The sequence below is a fragment of the Pongo pygmaeus genome, chromosome 19, assembly GCF_028885625.2.
Source record: "Pongo pygmaeus isolate AG05252 chromosome 19, NHGRI_mPonPyg2-v2.0_pri, whole genome shotgun sequence".
In the NCBI taxonomy this organism is placed as follows: Eukaryota; Metazoa; Chordata; class Mammalia; order Primates; family Hominidae; genus Pongo; species Pongo pygmaeus.
This window is the reverse complement of record NC_072392.2, coordinates 85580721-85602279: the sequence shown is the minus strand read 5'-3', so window position 1 is coordinate 85602279 and position 21559 is coordinate 85580721. Positions and strand designations below refer to the sequence as shown.

General features: G+C 43.3%; 2 protein-coding genes and 1 non-coding gene across 4 annotated transcripts in view; 2 read left to right on the top strand and 1 right to left on the bottom strand.

Annotated features, from left to right (window-relative positions):
- Nucleotides 1-21559, top strand: part of PSMD12 (proteasome 26S subunit, non-ATPase 12) — a 376293-nt gene that overhangs the window by 306332 nt on the left and 48402 nt on the right. The gene's annotated exons all lie outside the window — the stretch shown is intronic.
- PITPNC1 (phosphatidylinositol transfer protein cytoplasmic 1) overlaps nucleotides 1-21559 on the bottom strand; it is a 315851-nt gene that overhangs the window by 282873 nt on the left and 11419 nt on the right. The window lies entirely within an intron of this gene.
- LOC129018533 (small nucleolar RNA U13) lies at nucleotides 3546-3649 on the top strand. The gene has a single exon (XR_008495352.1). It is a non-coding gene; the product is annotated as a small nucleolar RNA U13 (small nucleolar RNA).

Below are 21559 nucleotides of genomic sequence, written 5' to 3'. Positions count from 1 at the left end.
AATATACATAAGTGCTTAGCCCTTATTAAGTACTCCCAGGATGATAATCACTATTACTCTCTGTAAGAGGAATAAGGAGCAAGTCCATCTAGCTCTGATCTTATGCCCCAGTTATGATAACCAATCATAACGTTACCTTCTTCCTGACGCCAAGTTGCCTTCTGGTCTTCAGGTTCCCATTTCTTTAACATAGGGCCTGGTGACCTACTAGGACACGGGTTCCCCTGGGCCTGGGGCATCTTGTCAGTTCGTCCTTTCTCCTGCCCTCGCTCGTGCCTCATAAGCAGCATTCTGTCCCTGGGCCCCAGCTCCCAGGTGGAGCACTTTCCAACATGCTTCTCTGCCAGGCAGGCTGCTCACCTCCCCAGCCCACCCACCTTCCAGGAACTTTTCTTTACCTCCTGCTGGCCATCCCTGGTGACCTACGTGCTGTGCTTTGCAGGACAACTCGCTTTCTTTATAAGCTGTAGATTTGCCCCACTCCAGAAAGAATTTCCAACTCTTTCAAGGTTCTGAGCACTACTGGCCTAATTCTGCATCCTTCAACCCTTTCACATGATACTATTGAATGAGATCATGAAATAGGGCAGGTGTCTCATCATTACGGGCAGGATTCTGTCTTAGCATAACCACTGTATGCTAACAAGTGGGTACCAAGAAAAGGAAGCACTCCCACCTCCCTTTCATACCCGATTCTGTAAACTGCTCTATTTTTTTTGTTTTGTGGTTTTTTTTTTTTTTTTTGAGATGGAGTCTCACTCTGTCACCCATGCTGGAGCGCAGTGGCGCAATCTCGGCTCACTGCAACCTCTGCCTCCTGAGTTTAAGTAGTTCTCTGCCTCAGCCTCCCGAGTTGCTGGGATTACAGGCGCCCAACACCACGCCCGGCTAATTTGTGTATTTTTAGTAGAGATGGGGTTTCACCACCTTGGCCAGGCTGGTCTTGAACTCCAGACCTTGTGATCCACCTGCCTTGGCCTCCCAAAGTGCTAGGATTACAGGCGTGAGCCACCCAGCCCAGCCCAACTGCTCTATTATACTTGCTCCAGACCCTAGTTAAGAGAGCAATAGTAGGCTGGTGTGATGTTGCTTTAATTAACACGCAGACCCACCTACTAATAGCAAAAACCTTCACCAGGCCCGTGCGGTTGGTGGCTCACCCCTGTAATCCCAGTGCTTTGGGAGGCCAAGGTGGAAGGATCGCTTGAGCCCAGGAGTTCAAGACCAGCCTGGGCAACATAGCGAGACTTCATCTCTACAAAAAAATCAAAAAAATTAGCTGGGCGTGGCAGTGCACACCTGTGGTCCCAGCTACTCAGGAGGCTGAGGTGGGAGGATCACTTGGGATTGGGAGGTCTTGGCTGCAGTGAGCTGCGATTGCACCACTGCACTGCACTCCAGCCTGGGTGACAGAGTGAGACCCTGTCTCAAAAACAAACAAACCACTACCTCAACCAGCCAAAGACCTGTTTAAGCTCCACATTAATATTTTAAAATGTAAAGAGATACTTAAGTCTTCACTGTGAAAAAATCGAATAAATTAAACAAAGAGATACTAATTGCATACTACGTTCTCAAGCTATTGGCCTTTTGCTTGTTTAATTCTTGCTAATAAAATATCAGAGGCCTAAAAGGCAAATTTCACTTGCAAATACCACTTGTTTCTTTTTAGTAATGACTTTTTTCAATGAGAGACAGAACAAACAGAATGCTTAAAACTGTTTTCCGAAATGTAGTTCTGACACATCGCTGATAGGAGCATAAGTATAACAATCGCTTTGGAGAACACATGCACACACTACACTTCTAGGCACATAATCTGGAGAGAAACTCACACACGCACGTTCAAGCGAGTTCAGAGCAACAGCGTTCATAACAGCAACCTCTGGAAACAACCCAATCTGTATGGAACAAAGAATAAATAAATATATCATGGCAGATTTATACAAAGGATACTATTTTTTAGCCATAAAGAAATGAATGATTTGGGCCGGGCTCAGTGGCTCACGCCTGTGATCCCAGCACTTTGGGAGGCCAAGGTGAGTGGATCACTTCAGGTCAGGAGTTTGAGACCAGCCTGGACAACATGATGAAACCCCACCTCTACTAAAAATACAAAATTAGCCGGGCGTGGTGGCGTGCGCTTATAATCCCAGCTACTTGGGAGGCTGACACAGGAGAATCACTTGAACCGAAGAGGTGGAGGTTGCAGTGAGTTGGGATCACGCCACTGCACTCCAGCCTGGGTGACAAGAGTGAAACTCCGCCTCCCCCACCACCAAAAAAAAAAGAAATGATTTGTAGTTATATGCAGCAATTTCAGGATGAAAATGTTGAGTGAAAAAGAACAAGATTCAGACAATACAATGGGGAAAAATGTATTTTCAACAAATGGTGCTGGGACAAATTGATATCCATATGAAGAAGAATGAATTTGGACCCCTACCCCACACCATATGCAAAAATTAACTCCAAATGGACCAAAGACCTAAATGTAAAAGCTGAAACTATAAAACTCTTAGAAGAAAATATAGGCATAAATCTTTGTAACCTTGCATTCAGGAATGTTTTCTTAGATGTTAAACCAACGCACAAGGAACTAAAAGAAAAAAAGAAGGCTGGTCCGAAGGTAGTGAGTTATCTCAATTGATTGTTCACATTGAGTTACAGAACGAACTTGTGCTATTCTTCCCCCTTTCTTACTACTGCATTTGACTAGAGAAGGAAGGAAGGAAGGAAGGAAGGAAGGAAGGAAGGAAGGAAGGAAGGAAGGAAGGAAGGAAAGGAAGGAAGGAAGGAAGGAAGGGAGAGAAAGCAAGCAAGGAGGGAGGGAGGAAAAGGAAAGGAAAGGAAATGAGAGTGAAAGGGAGAGGAGGGGAGGGGAGGGAAAGGAAAAGGGAAAAGGAAAGGGAAAGGGAAGGGAAACACTCAACTTCATCAAAAAACTTTTTTTTTTTTTTGAGACGGAGTCTCACTCTGTCGTCCAGGCTGGAGTGTAGTGGCACGATCTTGGCTCACTGCAACTTCCGTCTCCCAGGTTCAAGTCATTCTCATGCCTCAGCCTCCAGAGTAGCTGGGATTACAGGCATGCACCACCACGCCTGGCTAATTTTTGTATTTTTAGTAGAGACGGGGTTTCACCATTTTGGCCAGGCTGGTTGGTCTCAAACTCCTGACCTCAGGTGAGTCACCATGCCTGGCCTGAACTTCATCAAAATTTAAAACTTTTGATCCTAGGCCAGGCACGGTGGCTCACACTTGTAATCCTAGCACTTTGGGAGACTGAGGTGGGCAGACTGCCTGAGCTCAGGAGTTCAAGGCCAGCCTGGGCAACATGGTGAAACTCTGTCTCTACTAAAAATACAAAAAATTAGCTGGGCATGGTGGTGCATGCCTGTAATCCCAGCTACTGGGAGGCTGAGGCAGGAGAATAGCTTGAACTGGGGAGGCGGAGGTTGAGTTGAATCGAGATTGCCCCACTGCACTCCAGCCTGGGCAACAGAGCAAGACTCTGTCTCAAAAAATAAAATAAAATAAAACTTACGATCCTTTTGTGGTTCACAAGCACAGCGATTGGGTTTTCACACTCATGTGTGAGATGTGCCGCTCTCAAACCTTATTATGACATCAGCACATTGCCTATCTGATGTAAAAAAATAATTTAGTTTTTTTTGTTTTTCTTTTTTTTTTTTCAAGACAGAGTTTCGCTCTTGTTGCCCAGGCTGGAGTGCAATGGCGTGATCTTGGCTCACTGCAACCTCTGCCTCCCGGGTTCAAGCGATTCAGGCTGATGCCTCAGCCTCCCGAATAGCTGGGATTACACGCACCCAGCTAATTTTGTATTTTTAGTAGAGACGGGGTTTCTCCATGTTGGTCAGGCTGGTCTCAAACTCCTGACCTCAGGTGATCTGCCCACCTCGGCCTCCCAAAGTGCTGGGATTACAGGCGTGAGTCACCGCGTCGGCCTTATTTTAGTTTTTTTAAAATTAAAACTTTTGTGTTTTAAAGGTCACTGTGAAAAAGTGAAAAGACAAACCACAGAATGGAAGAAAATGTTTGCAAATCAAGTATTTGATGAGGGTCTAGCATCAAGAACATATAAGGAAGTTTTACAACTCAACAATAGAAGACATGTAACCCAACTGAAAACTAGACAAAGGATTTGAACAGAAATTTATTCAAAGAAGATACACAAATTGCCAGTAGATGAAAAGATTTCCAACATGATTAGTCATTAGGGAAATGCAAATCAAAATCACAATGAGATATCACTTTACACCTACTAGAATGGCTAGGACCAAAAAGATAGAAAGTACAGTGCTGGCCAGGATGTAGAGAAATTGGAACCATCGTACACTGTAGGTGGGAATGTAAAACGGTGCAGGCACTGTGGAAAACAGTTTGGCAGTTCCTCAAAAACCTAAACATAAAATTACACATGACCCAGCAATCCCACCCATAGGTATATATCCCAAAGAACTGAAAGCAAGTGGTTAAATAAAAGGTTGTACGTGAATGTTCACAGCAGCATTGTCCATAATAGCCAAAAACTGGAAACAACCCAAATGTCCGATAATATAAACGTATATCCATACAATCAAATGTTATTAAGCCATGAGGCCAGGCATGGTGGCTCACACCTGTAATCTCAGCACTTTAGGAGGATGAGGTGGATGGATCACCTGAGGCCAGGAGTTCAAGACCAACCTTGCCAACATGGTGAAACCCTGCCTCTACTAAAAATACAAAAATTAGCCGGGCATGGTGGCACACATCTGTAATCCCAGCTACTCGGGAGGCTGAGGCGGGAGGATCGCTTGAATCTGGGAGGCGGATGTTGCAGTGGGCTGAGATCGCACCAATGCACTCCAGCCTGCTAGACAGAGCGAGACTTTATCTCAAAAAATATATATATATAAAATATTTATATAATTAAGCCATGAAAAGGAATGAAGTACTTACTGCTTTACGCTGCAACACACACCTTTTATTAAACATTATGCTAAGCAAAAGAAGCCAAACATGAAGGCCACACACTGTGTGATTCCATTTACATGAAATGTCCAGAATAGGCAAATCCATAAGGATAGAAAGTATAGATTAGTAGCTGCCAGTGGTTGGGGAAACAGGGAAATGGGGAGTGACTGCCAATGGATATGAGGTTTCTTTTGGGAGTAGTGAAAATATTCTAGAATTGGCCAAGCAAAGTGACACACATCTGAAATCCAGCTACTCAGGAGGCTGAGGCAGGAGAATTGTTTGAGCCCAGGAGTTCAAGGCTGTAGTGCGTGATGATCGCGCCTGTGAAAAGCCACTGTACTCCAGCCCGGCAACATAGCAAGACCCAATCTCCAAAAAGGGAAAAGAAAATATTCTAGAATTGAATAGTGGTGATGGGTACATAACCTTAAGAATATACTAAAAACCAGGGATCTGTACATTTGTTTAAAAGAATGAATTTTGTGGCATGTGAATGATATCTCTTTGAAAATTTACTAGGAAAAAATAGCAAGTTATTGAAGACTAAATCCTCTATAATGCCATATGTCTAGAAGGTCTGGGATCAGGAACAGACATATAGAAAATGTCGGATAGGGGCCAGGCATGGTGGCTCACACTTGTAATCCCAGCACTTTGGGAGGCCAAGGCGGGAAGATCACCTGAGCTCAGGAGTTCAAGACCAGCCTGGGCAACATGGCGAAACCCCGTCTCTACTAAAAATACAAAAAATTAGCTGAGCGTGGTGGTGCATGCCTGTAATCCCAGCTACTCGGGAGGCTGAGGCAGGAGAATCGCTTGAACCCAGGAGGCAGAGGTTGCAGTAAGCTGAGATCACGACACTATACTCCAGCCTGCGTGACGAGCAAGACTCTGTCTCAAAAAAGAAAGAAAGAAAGAAAGAAAATGTTGAATAAACTCATAACATTCTACTTATTAAATAGACAATAGATTTATGGGTAAATTGATTCATATCCGTGCAATATCCAATAAAAAATAAAAATTTTTAAACAGCAATATATTTTTCTTGTTTTTTAAGCCACAATCAACACAAAATTAAATCTGATTTTTTTTTTTTTTTTGAGACAGGGTCTTGCTCTGTCACCCAGGCTGGAGTACAGTGGCACAATCACGGCTCACTGCAGCCCTGAACTCCTAGGCTCAAGTGATCCTCCCACCTCAGCCTCCCCAGTAGATGGGATTACAGTCATGAGCCACTGCACCTGTCCTTAAATCTGAATTTTTTTTTTTTTTTTTTTAAACAGAGTCTTACTCTGTTGCCCAGGCTGGAATGCAGTGGCACGATCTTGGCTCACTACAATCTCCACCTCCTGGGTTCAAGTGATTCTCATGCCTCAGCCTCCCAAGTGGCTGGGATTATAGGCGTGCGCCATCATGCCTGGCTAATTTTTGTATTTTTAGTAGAGACAGGGTTTCACCATGTTGGCCAGGCTAGTCTCGAACTCCTGACCTCAGGTGATCTGCCTGCCTCAGCCTCCCAAAGTGCTGGGATCATAGGCGTGAGTGACGGTGCCTGGCCCTAAATCTGAATTTCAATGACCATAAACTGGTAGTCATCCTCAACTAAGCAACCACCATGTGTAAAGCACTATGAAAGCTCCTATAGGGAGTTAAAAAAGAGGCAACAACAATCATAATCCTACAAAGAACCCATAATCTACACCATGCCCGGCCACCAGCTCCAGAAAGCCATAAACCAGCTTCCCCATAGAATAATCTTAGCCAAGCTTTTGTCATTCCCAGCAGCAGCTACTAGTTTAAGCAACTCATTTCATACAATTAAAATATTAAATGTTTTACTTTGCACTTCAAAAATATATATTGAAAATCTCTTTTATCTCCCTTTTATAAGTCTGCTTTAAAGGACTCAGGATGGATGCAGGTTTAGAGCATGCTTGGTGAATTGTAAAGAACTTGTTTACAAGGCTTAGTTTTTCACTTGAAGCCATGTACTTTTAAAGCCCTGACTTATCTTTAGGTTATCACACATTCTCATCTAGGCTCTATTACATCTTAGTTTCTGAATATTCGTATAATGACATCATAAAGTGCCTGTTTGCAAGACACAGTCTAGATAGACATAGTTTTCTAAAAAACAATCAAGGTTTCCCTCAAGATTTATAATAGCTTGAAGGTAATCTAAAATTGTATCTACGTTTCTGGTTTTACCAAAGAATGGCAAATGCAAATAATGTTAACTTGAACAGTCATTTTCCACTGAGAATGTTCATATTCTTAATTTACATTACAGTTTTGAAGATATATGCTCCAGAAATGTTATCATTCCAGTAAATAATTGAGGAACATATCCCCATTTTAGGATATTTAGTATATCGGTACAAATAACTTGACAATGAATTAACATCAACTTCTCTTTGGTTATGCAAAACAAAGGTGTTGTTGGAATGGAATTTGTAGCCAAAGAGCCCAGGGGGGTTTTGTTTGTTTGTTTTGAGATGGAGCCTGGCTCTGTCGCCCAGGCTGGAGTGCAGCCGCGCAATCTCGGCTCACCGCAACCTCCACCTCCCAGGTTCAAGGGATTTTCCTGCCTCAGCCTCCCAAGTAGCTGGGATTACAGGCATCCACCACCTCACATGGCTAATTTTCATATTTTTAGTGAAGACAGGGTTTCAGGATGTTGGCCAAGCTGGTCTTGAACTCCTGACCTCAGGTGATCCACCCACCTCAGCCTCCCAAAATGCTAGGATTACAGCCGTAAGCCATCGCGCCCAACCAAGCCCAGGGTTTACACCCAGCTCTGCCATTAATGATCGGGGTAATTTTGTCAAATCCTCTAAGCCTCAATTTCCACGTCTGTTAAATGAAGATAATAGGATCCACCTTGGAGGATAACTGCAAAATTGAGATGATTAACACATTGGGCCTGGCCCACCAGAATGTTCCATAAATGTTGGCCCTGTGTGTTTTCCCTTCCCCTTAAAGCAAAGCCTTGCTAAATAAATGTCCACACGGACACATATATAATTATGATTAAATGTTTATACACTAAAAAAGTTGGCTTCACCATTTTCTAAATTTTCTCCTCTGCATACGAAATTATAATCTTAAACTGTTTCTCAAAATATCTAATGAGAACCTTATTTTAAAAATTAAAACAAATGAGGAAGTAGGGAATAGTTCATTTTTAGCCTTATGAATATAATTGAAGGTTTCATTTCTACACCCAAATACCTATTCGTTTCTGCAACAAAGGAAAGCAGTCATGACTTTTTCTTTCTTTTTTTTTTTTTGTTTTTTGTACAGACGAGGTCCACTGTGTTGCCCAGGCTAGTCTCCAACGCCTGGACTCAAGCAATCCTCCCGCCTCGGCCTCTTGGGATTACAGGCGCAAGCACTTCACCTGGCCAGACCTATGTTTTATGACTTAGATGCTACTGAAAAGTCAGTGACTTAGAGAAAGACACAAAGGCATGCTTATCACATATGCCACAAAGCTAAGAGGAATGGTTAATACAGATATAACAGAAGCAAGAATCAAAAACGTGGTCAGGCCAGGCGCGGTGGCTCACGCCTGTAATCCCAGCACTTTGGGAGGCCAAGGTGGGCAGATCACTTGAGGTCAGGCGTTCCGGACTAGTCTGGCCAACATGGTGAAACTCCGTCTCTACTAAAAACACAAAAGTTAGCCGGGCATGGTGGTGGGCACCTGTAATCCCAGCTACTTGGGAGGCTGAGGCAGGAGAATCACTTGATCCTGGGAGGGTAAGATTGCAGTGAACAGCGATTGCACCACTGCACTCCAGCCTGGGCGACAAAGCGAGACTCCATCGCAAAAAACAAACAAACAATAAAAACATGTGGTCAAAGTTGAAACTAGTGGATGCCATTCATTGCATTTGTTTCAAAGTCCTATGGTTATGGTTGCTGTGGTATGGCTGCTTGTTTTCGGCAGAACACATACCCACAGGTTAGAGAGACAGCTTTGTCAGGAAATGGCGGAGGGGCGGGGGTGGGGGATGGAGAAGACCCAGTGTAACTGACCACCTTGTCAGAAGCAGCCAGCAGTTTGACGCGGCTTCTGAAAACGACAGTGCTAGTGTTAAAGCTGAAGTTCCAGTGATTTCAACACTGGTCCTCCAATATCTAACATCAATAAATAACGGCCCATGGGCCAAATGCAGCCCATAGCCTGTTTTTGTACGCCTCTCCAGCTACAAATGGGTTTTGCATTTTTAAATGGTTGGAAAAGAAAAAGCAAAAAGCACATAATATTTCGCGGCATGTGAAAATTTTATGAAATTCAAATTTCAGTGTCCACAAATAAAATGTTACTGGAACACAGCCACGCCTATTCATTTACGTGTTGCCCTATGCCTGCTTTCATGTTACGAGGTCAGAGTTGAGTAGTTGCAACAGAGACCTTACGGCTTGCAAGTCTAAAATATTGCTATCTGACGGTTTGCAGAAAAAGTTAGTTGACCTCTGCTGTAACCCATTGCGTTCAATATTTTCTAAAGGGCAATAAGAAAGAGGAACCACAGGAATGGTGAGGGAGACAAAAGCATTTCATAAATTCAATCTGAAGGAATTGAGAGTAGTAAGCCAGTGGAAGAGAAGATCAAAGGAGAACATTCTAGATTTCTTTTTTTTTTTTTTTGAGATGGAGTCTCACTCTGTCCTCTAGGCTTGAGTGCAGTGGCGCGATCCCGGCTAACCGCAACCTCCGCCTCCCGGGTTCAAGCAATTCTCTGCCTCAGCCTCCTGAGTATCTGGGATTACAGGCGCCCACCACCACGCCCGGCTAATTTTTGTATTTTTAGTGGAGATGGGGGTTTCACCATCTTGACCAGGCTGGTCTTGAACTCCTGACCTCGTGATCCACCTGCCTTGGCCTCCCAAAGTGCTGGGATTACAGGCATGAGCCACCGCACCCAGCCAACATTATAGATTTCTTTAAATGTTTAAAGAGTCAGCATGTGGAAAGGGCTTGTGTTTGCGTCACTATAGCGGTAGCAACGATCCTGAAAGCTCTAAGGAGTCAGATACCAACTAAACATGAGAAAGCATCTTCCAACAAATCAAAGTGGAAAATCGTAGAGGTTATATTACCCAAAAAAGCCCACACCCAAGCGATGGCTGGTGTTAAGCTCAAAGGCAAGATGATTGCCATCCAAGATTATCGTAGAAAGGACTCTTAAGTGGGTAGGAAGTTGAACTGGTTTAATACTCAGGTTCTTTCTATGATTTTATCTCAAAAGAAAATTGGCCAGGCGCGGTGGCTCACGCCTGTAATCCCAGCATTTTGGGAGACCAAGGCGGGCGGGTCACTTGAGGTCAGGAGTTTGAGACCAGCCTGGTCAACATGGTGAAACTCCGTCTCTACTAAAAATACAAAAATTAGCTGAGTGTGGTGGTGCATGCTTGTAATCCCAGCTACTCCGGAGGCTGAGGCAGGAGAATTGCCTGAACCCAGGAGGTGGAAATTGCAGTGATGCAGTGAGCCGAGTTGGCGCCACTGCACCCCAGCCTGGGTAACATGACACAGTGAGACACCATCTCCAAAAAAAACAGAAAGAAAGAAAGAAAACAATCATAATTGGCTGGTGAAAGCGTAACGAACAATTTCTGCTACCACATTCACTAAGGATTAGACCCTACAGGCAAATCTACTTTTATTATATATTTATATATGTATTTTATTATATATAGTTATATGTAATAAATATATATCAATTAAAATGGGCATGTTAAAAAGAGGCCTTTCATTTAAATAGAGTACATCAGCTATAAGAAGAATCACATTAGGAAAAGAAGGGTTATTTTTAGAAAGAGGGCTCCGGTTACACAAAATAAGGAAAGGACATCCACTGCTAAATAAAATGAGCTGAAATCTTTCCTTGTGTTACTACAGGAAATCAGCATGGCACTACTTGAAAGAGGAAAAAGGTCTATATATAAAACGGAAAGGGGGAGGAATGTGTTTTAAAAAAATGCTCAACTATAAACTACAGTTAAGGGCACAGTCGTGTGACTTATTTGCACCAGACTTCTTCGCAAAATAGTTTTGCAAATGACTTCCCAAAGCACAGCCACCTGTTAGGCTGTTATTTTGGCCTATTTCCAATGGCAATCTTGTCACCCGAGCAAGAGACACACCACCATAGCAACATAAACATCAGGGTGCTGGAATGAAATTTAAAGTAGCAATTTATAGCCCCTGCAGGGCTGGAAATAAACTAATCCTTAAGCCTTTATGACTATGACACAACATTCCCAGAGGGCAAACTTAGATCCCACGGACATCTCAGGATTTCCCTTAGGCCATTTGGAAAGCAGAGACTCCAAAATACCTATTGCACTAGAGGGTCCCCCTAAAATAAAGGCATTTTAAAGTGTGAGACAGTATCTAGCCCATCATGATCACCAGGTGTTTTCACACTCCCCACAAATGGACAATGACCCCCCCCCCTTTTGTATTTGCAGAGTAGGCTCCATATTGCATGAGATCAGCCCCTAATACAGGCCAAAAGAGGGCATTTGACAGTTGAGAAAATTGACAGGTGAGGCCCAGGAAAATGAGTCTTTCTCAATCAAATTATTGATATCACACAGCAAAGAATGACTAGGTCTTCCGTGTCCACACTCTTCCACGGTACCACACCAACTCCAACTCCGAGCAACTTACAGGTAGTTTGGCTCAGGGAGATAAAATGCAAAGGTGTTTCATCAAATGAAAGGGTAGAGTAAAATGAAAGAAAAACCAAGTTTGAAAGTGACTATGTGGGGGTAGGGGGGAGGGATAGCATTAGGAGATATACCTAATGCTAAATGACGAGTTAATGAGTGCAGCACACCAGCATGGCACATGTATACATATGTAACTAACCTGCACATTGTGCACATGTACCCTAAAACTTAAAGTATAATAATAATAAAAAAAAAAAAAAAAAAGAAAGTGACTATGCCTGTTTTCAGGGGTAAGTTTTTGCATTGTTGGAATTTGCCATTTGATATTGGAATACATCCTTAAATAAATGTGGTTATGTTATACATCATTTTAATGCACATTTTTTCACTTTTTTTGCTAATGACTTGCTGTTTATTTTATATTTTATATTTCATATTTATTTTATTTATATTTATTTTAGACTATGGAAATGATGTTAGACAAAAAGCAAATTCGAGCGATTTTCTTATTCGAGTTCAAAACGTGTGGTAAAGCAGCGGAGACAACTCTTAACATCAACAACGCATTTGCCCCCAGGAATGGCTAAAGAATGCACAGTGCAGTGGTGGTTCAAGAAGTTTTTCAAAGGAGACGAGAGCCTTGAAGATGAGGCTAGTGCCCAGCCATTGATAGTTGACAACAACCAACTGAGAACAACCATCAAAGTTTACCCTCTGACGGGCACAGTGGCTCACGCCTGTAATCCCAGCACTTTGGGAGGCCGAGGTGAACAGATCACAAGGTCAGGAGTTCGAGACCAGCCGGGCTAACACGGTGAAACCCCGTCTCTACTAAAAATACAAAAATTAGCCGGGCATGGTGGCATGTGCCTGTAATCCCAGCTACTCGGGAGGCTGAGGCAGGAGAACCGCTTGAACCCAGAAGGCGGAAGTTGCAGTGAGCCGAGATCGCACCATTGCACTCCAGCCCGGGAAACAGAGCGCGACTCCGTCTCCAAAGAAAAAAAAAAAAAAAAGCTGATCCTCTTACAACTACACGAGAAGTTGCCGAAGAACTCTGCGTCAACCACTCTGTGGTTACTGGGCCTTTGAACCAAATTGGAAAGGTGAGAAAGCTTGATAAGTGCGTGCCTCATGAGCTGAGCGAAAATAAAAAAAATTGTCGTTTTGAAGTATTGTCTTCCCTTACTCTATGCAACAACAATGAACCATTATTTCTCGATCGGATTGTGACGTGCAATGAAAAGTAGATTTTATAGGACAACTGGTGATGATCAGCTCAGTGGCCGGATTGAGAAGAAAATCCAAAGCACTTCCCAAAAGGCAAACCTGCACCAAAAAAAGATCCCAGTCACTGGTGTTCTCTGCTGCTGGTCTGATCCACTACGGCTTTCTGAATCCCGGCGAAACCATTACAGCTGAGAAGTATGCTCAGCAAATCGATGAGATGCACCAAAAACTGCAACTCCTGCAAGCCGGCACTGGTCAACAGGAAGGGCCCAATTCTTCTGCACAACAACACCAACAACACCAACAACAACTGCACGTCGCAAAACCAATGCCTAGAAAGCTGAACCAACTGGGCTACAGAGTTTTGCCTCCTCCGCCATATCCACCTGACCTCTTGCCAACCGATTACCACTTCTTCAAGCATCTCGACAACTTTTTGTACAGAAAAATGCTTCCACAACCAGCAGGATGAAGAAAAAAATGCTTTCCAAGGGTTCGCTGAATCCCGAAGCACGGATTTTTACATTACAGGAAAAAACAAACTTATTTCTCATTGGCAAAAATGTGTTGATTATTTTGATTAATAAAGATGTATTTGGGCCTAGTCACAATGATTTAAAATTCATGGTCTGAAACCACAATTACTTTTGCACCAATACTTGCTATGAGAGGGGATAAATTACCAGGACTTAAAATTTGAACACTTTTTTTTTTTTTTTTCTGAGACGGAGTCTCGCTCTGTCGCCCAGGCTGGAGTGCAGTGGCACGATCTTGGCTCACTGCAACCTCCGCCTCCCGGGTTCACGCCATTCTCCTGCCTCAGCCTCTCGAGTAGTTGGGACTACAGGCGCCCGCCACCACGCCCGGCTAATTTTTTGTATTTTTAGTCCAGACAGGGTTTCACCGTGTTAGCCAGGATAGTCTCGATCTCCTGACCTCGTGATCGGCCCGCCTCGGCCTCCCAAAGTGCTGGGATTACAGGCGTGAGCCACCGTGCCCGGCCTTGAACACTTTTAAGTATTGATGCAAAAACAAGTGGTCAGCTGTGGCCAAATTTGCAATTCAAAAAGATCCCAGAAAAGTAGAAAGCAAGCTGAACATCCTGATTTGAGATGAGACACACCCAAACGTGTGCCTTGAGGTGGCTGCAAAGTCCTCTGGTCTGAGCCAGGGTGAGCAGGTTTTACCCCAGCCCATGATTTTGAGAGATGTTCAGGGCAGATCCTGAGCTCAGCAGAGAGCAACATAAGCCTGGACTCCAGCCCTAAAATCCCAATCCATTAACCCACGACGTTATTTCTCCACTGCATCTTGTTACTTTGTTCTTAACTTTTCTCAAAAAGAGAGGCGTGGAAGACCCTTGGGGCAGTTCCTTCTCCAGGTCTAAGAACAGATTTTTGGCCAGGACAGTACTGAGGTGGCCATTCTGGAGAAGAAAAATAGATGAATCCGTGATGAAGCTTCTGTGATACCAGGGATCTGGCTGCTTTTGATCTAAGAACCAGTACTGAACTCCCTCTTTAAAAAATTAGATGGTCGCAGCCAGGCGTGGTGGCTGACGCCTGCAATCTCAGCACTTTGGGAGGCCAAGGCGGGTGGATTACCTGAGGTCAGGAGTTCGAGACCAGCCTGGCCAACATGGAGAAACCCCGTCCATACTAAAAATACAAAAAGTAGCCGGGCATGGTGGCAGGCTCCTGTAATCCCAGCTACTTGGGAGGCTGAGGCAGGAGAATCGCTTGAACCTGGGAGGCAGAGGTTGCAGTGAGCTGAGATCGCGCCACTGCACTCCAGCCTGGGCAACAGAGTGAGACTCCATCTCAAAAATAAAAAAAGAAAGAAAAATAAAAATAAAAAATAAGATGGTTTCTGACAAACATAACCAAAATGTAAAAGAAACAACTCCTAGAGAACATGGTCAAAAGGCTGAGCACCTACATAAATAATGGCTAATTTTAAATATACTTAACCTTTCAAAAGTGTTTTTCTTGAAAAGGCTTAAGGGGATTATTCCATTTGGACCCCTAATAGCCTAATTACCTTAAAAACACACAAGCACACACAACCACCACCAAGCTCCTTTTCAGACAAATTTTGGCAAAAAGAAAAATCTCAGAGTATGCCCATATCTGCAGTACTATAAGTCATACTGCTGAAAAGCATAATTACACTCAGCTGTGTCCAAGTTTCCGTCAAACGCAATCCAAAAGAGATGAACTATTAAGTCCTGAATCTAAAGATTTTTCATTTTGAACATGATGCTTCTTCATGAGCAGCAAAAACATAATATTAAAAAAAAAAGCATTTGTCATGGCCTTCAATAGCCCAGGGTTTGAGTCTCCAGCCTGCACGGTACAATCTGTACCCCGATGACTAAATGCAATTCTAGTTGCCAAACTCCTGGCACTTGGGTGGGGGGGCAGGATTAAAAAAATCACATTTATATCTTTAGACCTATCTCATTTTCACAGTGTTTTTAAGTATTGAGAAACTTTTATGGAGGCTACAATAATCCAGAATGATGATTCATGTGGGATGTAAGGGCCACATCAGTCTTTTCATCAGTACCAGCATCACTGTTATTATTTTAAGTCAGGAAAAACTCAGCAAAATGTTCTTGATGGAGGGCCACGCCACCAGGGCACTAACTATAGGAAATTTACACATTTTAGAAGACATGCTCCTCGGCTCAAGCACAAACTTCTCTAGTGATAACCCCTGTTTTCAAAACTGCCTGTCCAGGCCAGATGTGGTGGCTCTTACCTGTAATCCCAGCACTTTGGGAGGCCAAGGCAGGAGGATTGCTTGAGGCTAGGAGTTCGAGACCAGCCTGGGCAATGTAACAAGACACCTCCCCGCCCATCTCTACGAAAAGAAAAAAATTAGCCAGACATGGTGGTGCAGACCTGTTGTCCTAGCTACTCAGGAGGATAGCATGAGCCCAGGAGTGTGAGGCTACAGAGAGTCATGATGGTGGCTGGGCAACAGAGTGGGACCCTATCTCTAAAAAAAAAAAAAAAGGAAAAAACCTGTCCAGATAAGCAGGTGATTACAGATCCCTTTTCTCAGCCATCTATCCAATGATGTTTTTCTACTTTAGTTGCTAATTACCAGTTTAATAAGAGTGTTGTTTTCTATAACTTTTAAAATATATATATAAATAGATATGGGGTCTCACTATGTTGGCCAGGCTGTTCTTGAACTTCTAGGCTCAGCAATCCTCCTACCTCATCCTCCCAAAGTGTTGAGATTATAGGTATGAGCCACTGCTCCTGGGAACCATTTTTTTTCTTGAGACGGGGTCTCGCTCTGTCGCCCAGGCTAGAGTGCAGTGGCACGATCTCGGCTCACTGCAAGCTCCACCTCCCGGGTTCACGCCATTCTTCTGTCTCAGCCTCCCAAGTAGCTGGGACTACAGGCGCCCGCCACCACGCCCGACTAATATTTTGTAATTTTAGTTGAGACGGGGTTTAGCCAGGATGGTCTCAATCTCCTGACCTCGCTATCTGCCCGCCTCTGCCTCCCAAAGTGCTGGGATTACAGGCGTGAGCCACTGTGCCTGGCCTTAACTGTGTAACATTTTCATTCTTGTCAGTTCTCTTAGTGATGTCTACAAATAGAGCTTTCAACTCCCTACAGCCAATGACCTGGGCTTTATTAGATTTTATAGTACAATGGTCCTGCCACTTTCAAGTAGCAGTTTGTCATGAACACTATCGAAGAAAATATCTAGAAAAATGTTGGTCTTCAGAGTTTCAATCCAATCTGAGAAGCATTTTCCTACTAGGGACAAAAGGTGTTTATTTAACCCTTACTGTTACACATCTACAACACAAAGGTTAAAGAAAGCCAGGCTTGGTGGTTCATGCCTGTAATCCCAGCACTTTAGGAGGTCAAGGCGGGAGGATCACTTGAGCCTAGGAGTTTGAGACCAGCCTGGGCCACATAACGAGACCCCCATCTCTTCTGTGATACCAGGGATTTGGCTGCTTTTGATCTAAGAATCAGTACTAAACTCCCTCTTTAAAAAATAAGATGGGCCGGGCATGGTGGCTCATGCTTGTAATCTCAGCACTTTGGGAAACTGAGATGGGCGGATCATGAGGTCAGGAGTTTGAGAACAGCCTGGTCAATGTGGTGAAGCCCCGTCTCTATGAAAAATACAAAAATTAGCCGGGTGTGGTGGCGGGTGCCTGTACAGTCTCAGCTACTCGTGAGGCTGAGGCAGAAGAAAAAAGAAAATGTTACATGGTTAACTTATTCATACGCCATTACACTGACTTAAGTTATATTTTTCTCGAGTTAAACATTTCTAAAATCCCCAAAAATAAGCTAATATTTTAACTGGTCTTCCTTACTCAGAAAAGGGGTCTAAATAATGTCTATTTCTACCTGCTACAGCACTGTCTTTAGTCAAATATTCTGTCTTCTACCTTAAGAGAACACTGGTCAGTGCCAGCCCTGCTTGTTTGAAATGCTTCTAAAGTCAGTATTTTTCTGCTTTAGTAAGTATTTCTGTTAAATGATGATACAGTAATATTTCTAAATTAAAATTGCCAAGTATTTCACTGGCTGCAAAAGTGAAGGTCACTAACTGAGTCATTAATGCCACCCAAATACAGATATGGGTCCATGTTGTCATTTTCTTCCTTTGACAGAGGGCAGGATTCAGAAAAAAATTCCTATGAGCTTCCATTAAAGTTTATTGCGTTTATTTCAAGAAATGATGAATGAGTTTAATGATAAGTAATAACCAATTAAAAAAAAAAAAACCTGATCAGATACCTAGAGTAGTCAAATTCACAGAGACAGAAAGTAGGATGGTGGTTGCCAGGGGCTTCGGGGTGGGGAGAAATAGGGATTTAGGGTTAAATGGATACAGAGTTTCAATTCTGCAAGATGAAAACTTCTGAAGATGGGCGGTGGTGATGGCTGGACAACAGTGTAAGTGTACCCAATTCTACTGAAACTGTACACTCAAAAAGTTTTAAGATGGCAAATGTTATGTGTATATTTTTAACACATTTTTCTGCTTCTTTTTTTTTTTTCTTTTTTTGAGGTGGAGTCTTGCTCTGTAGCCCAGGCTGGAGTTCAGTGGTGCGATCTCGGCTCACCACAATCTCTGCCTCCCGGGTTCAAGTGATTCTCCTGCCTCAGCCTCCCGAGTACCTGGGGTCACAGGCGTGCATCACCATGCCCGGCTAACTTTTTTGTATTTTTAGTAGAGACAGGGTTTCACCATGTTGGCCAACTCCTGACCATGGTTTCCAACTCCTGACCTCAAGTAATCCGCCTGCCTTGGCCTCCCAAAGTGCTAGGATTACAGGTGTAAGCCACCGCGCCCAGCCATTTTAACACATTTTTTAAAAAACAATAAACATTAATAAAAAACTCACAAGGATATACACATCCAATGAAGTGCAGTCCCCTTCAAATAGTTCCTTTTAGGTGACAACATGTTTATTTCAATAGTGCTGATACAAAGCAAAACATCTTTGAATCTCCCTTGGAGAATCTAGGGCAGGTTTAGGGGTGCTTTTTTTCATTGTTTTTAACATTCTTGATCATTTTGAATTTTGAAAAGTCTTTTAGAGTTCCAATTTCAAAATAATAATCGTGTTAAATTTTAAAATATTTATTTTAGCCGGGCGCAGCGGCTCACACCTATAATCCCAGCACTTTGGGAGGCCAAGGCTAGTAGATCACTTGAGCTCGGGAGTTTGAGACCAGCCTGGGCAACGTGGTGAGACCCCAGTCTCTTAAAAAAAAACTATTTTAGTCCACATGCAGTGTGACTATAAAAGAATAATGTTAATCTCCCTGTGTGATTTAGAAACTGGATCTGGAGGCACCGCTAGTAAAAGTGAGCTGGGGGTTTCCAAAGCTCAGGCATCTCAGATGGAAGGGTAAATATATAACTCTGAATAGTACACTCTGATCATTTTTAATACCTTCCAATTTGCTTACCTCCACCGGAAGAATTTTAAGTTTTCAACTAAATGTGCCAAAGACATGGTGCCGCTTGTGTGTTCCCATCATTTTCAGATACTAATTTTGAGAAACTCTCAGGTGCTCATGAACTAACATCTCTGCTGATGATGCCTATGAAAGCCAAAGGTTTTTACTGCCATTAAAAGGAACAATTTCCAAGAGTGTAGGGGTGGTTCTCTTTTTAGAGCACGAACTACAAAAGTTATTTTCAAAGAGGAATATGATTCATTTATCAGAGTTAAACTCAAGAATGTCACTTGGTTTAATACTTAGGTAAAATTGATCATTTGGTGGGAGATAAAATTTCTGGACCACTTTCTTCCCTTACTGGGACAGAACATCTACCTTTCCCTAATTATTTCCTTTGATAATCCTGAAGGGTTATTTAATCTCTAAGAAATTGGATTTTTTGGCCCCACGCGGTGGCTCACTCCTGTAATCCCAACACTTTCAGAAGTCGAGGTGAGCAAATCACCTGAGGTCAGGAGTTCGAGACCAGCCTGGCCAACATGGTGAAACCCCATCTCTACTAAAAATATAAAAATTAGCCGGGCGTGGCGGTGGGTACCTGCAATCCCAGCTACTTGGGATGCTGAGGCAGGAGAATCGCTTGAACCCAGGAGGCGGAGGTTGCAGTGAGCCAAGATCACGCCACTGCACTCCAGCCTGGACGACAAAGTAAGACTCCATCTCAAAAATAAATAAATAAATACATAAACTAGTTATTTTCAACATAAAAACACACAAACTAGTGCTCAGAAACACCTGGATTTGGCCTTAATACAGCAAATATAATCAGAACTGAATGTGTAGATGTGTGTGTGTGTGTGTGTGTGTGTAAGATGACATGGGGCAGGGGAACAGTCTTTGGAGATTAGCGGCTTAGATTAGGTACTTAAACAACATTATTATAGGGTATCATCAAATTACATTTGTTGGCCAATCTTATTTCTCTGAGTGATTCAGTCTGGGAAAGAAACAACACCCTAAAGATGGTCAGATATGATGCTAAAGGAATTAAAGAATGATGATTTTTTTTTCTTTGCTCAGGAATAAACAGGAATTCTAGAAGGTCAAACTTCACCCAAACTTAAAAAGATTAAAAAAAAAAAAAAAAAAAAAAACACGCTAAAAAAGTCATTAGATCAATCTGACCAAGAACTTACGCTGGCTACAAGTTTAGATACGTGAGTCAACTTCCACTAACGTCCAATGAGGAGTTTTAAGAGAGGCCCGTTTGTCAAAGTGCTGGGAAACGAAAGAATTAGTCACTTTCATGCTTGATGTCAAAATCTTGGTGAGCTCTGGCTTCAGTGTTACTAAGTCAACAAACAGTCTTGTATAATGTGGCTCAGGCAATCAGCCAGGAAGTGGTTGGTGACCCCAAACTCCCTCCTCCACTATGGTTTGCAAAGCCGGTGGCCAAGACAGTGTGTCCTCTGCAGTGGCACTCTCCTCTAGCAATATGCCACCTGGGAGATTTGCCCAGCAGAACCTGGTGTGATTTTGCCATCCTAGACAGACACTATTGAGATGAGGTTTAAATAGCCGGTTAGCCAACCTTAGAATAAAGCCCTTGATGGGAAGGCTTGAGGACATCTGCCAGACAAACATCAATAAGGCAAATGACTTAAGTGCCATGTGGAACCATCTCCTCCTGAATGTGTATTCTGGGATTTATTCTGCTAACACGTGATTTCCCATTCAATGCTCACGGAAAGCAGAGATATGCACCTGGAGCCAGAGCCAGAACAATCCTAGGTTCCTTCGGAAGCTGGTTCTTCTACTCATGATGGCCACAGCCTCCATGCCCTTGCGGGGACTCCTAAGGATCCTGAGCTCTGACAAGAAAGGTTCCACAGACCCCTGCAGCCCTGTAGCTGGCCTTAGGGTAGCTATTCAAGCCATGATTACTTTTTTCCCTCTAAGTATCATGTTCTGACCTAAATTGCAGTCATTCTGGTCCAAATCTGGTAGATTTTTTCCCCACACTGCTGCGGGAGAGAACCTCCTCCTCTGGAAAGCTGTCTAAATTCAAGACAACCAGAGCCATCTCCTTAAGGACGGGGACCGTAACTTTTCAATTTACACAGATTCACATTTGGCACTCTCTGCCTCTCAATGGCTCTCTCTCTCTCTCTCTCTCTCTCTCTCTGAACATGGGTATCTATTCTGCTCAAACAAATCTGTAAGCACTTCTATTTCTAAAAAAACAGCTTTGGCCAGGCACGGTGGCTCACGTCTGTAATCCCAGCACTTTGGGAGGCCAAGGCGGGTGGATCACGAGGTCAGGAGTTCGAGACCATCCTGGCTACCACAGTGAAACCCCGTCTCTACTAAAAATACAAACAAGTAGCCGGGCGTGGTGGCACGCGCCTGTAGTCCCAGCTACCCGGGAGGCTGAGGCAGGAGAACTGCTTGAACCCAGGAAGCGGAGGGTGCAGTGAGCCAAGATTGAGCCATAGCACTCCAGCCTGGCCAACAGAGTGAGACTCCGTCTCAAACAACAACAACAACAACAACAAAACAGCTTTACTGAGATGTACTTTACATACCAATTCAATGGTTCTTAATACACTTATAGACTTGTGCAACCATGGCCATCATCTATTTTTAAATGGCAATAAAACCTCTCCAGTGTCCTCTGGCCTAGGAGCTTCAGGAGGGCAGG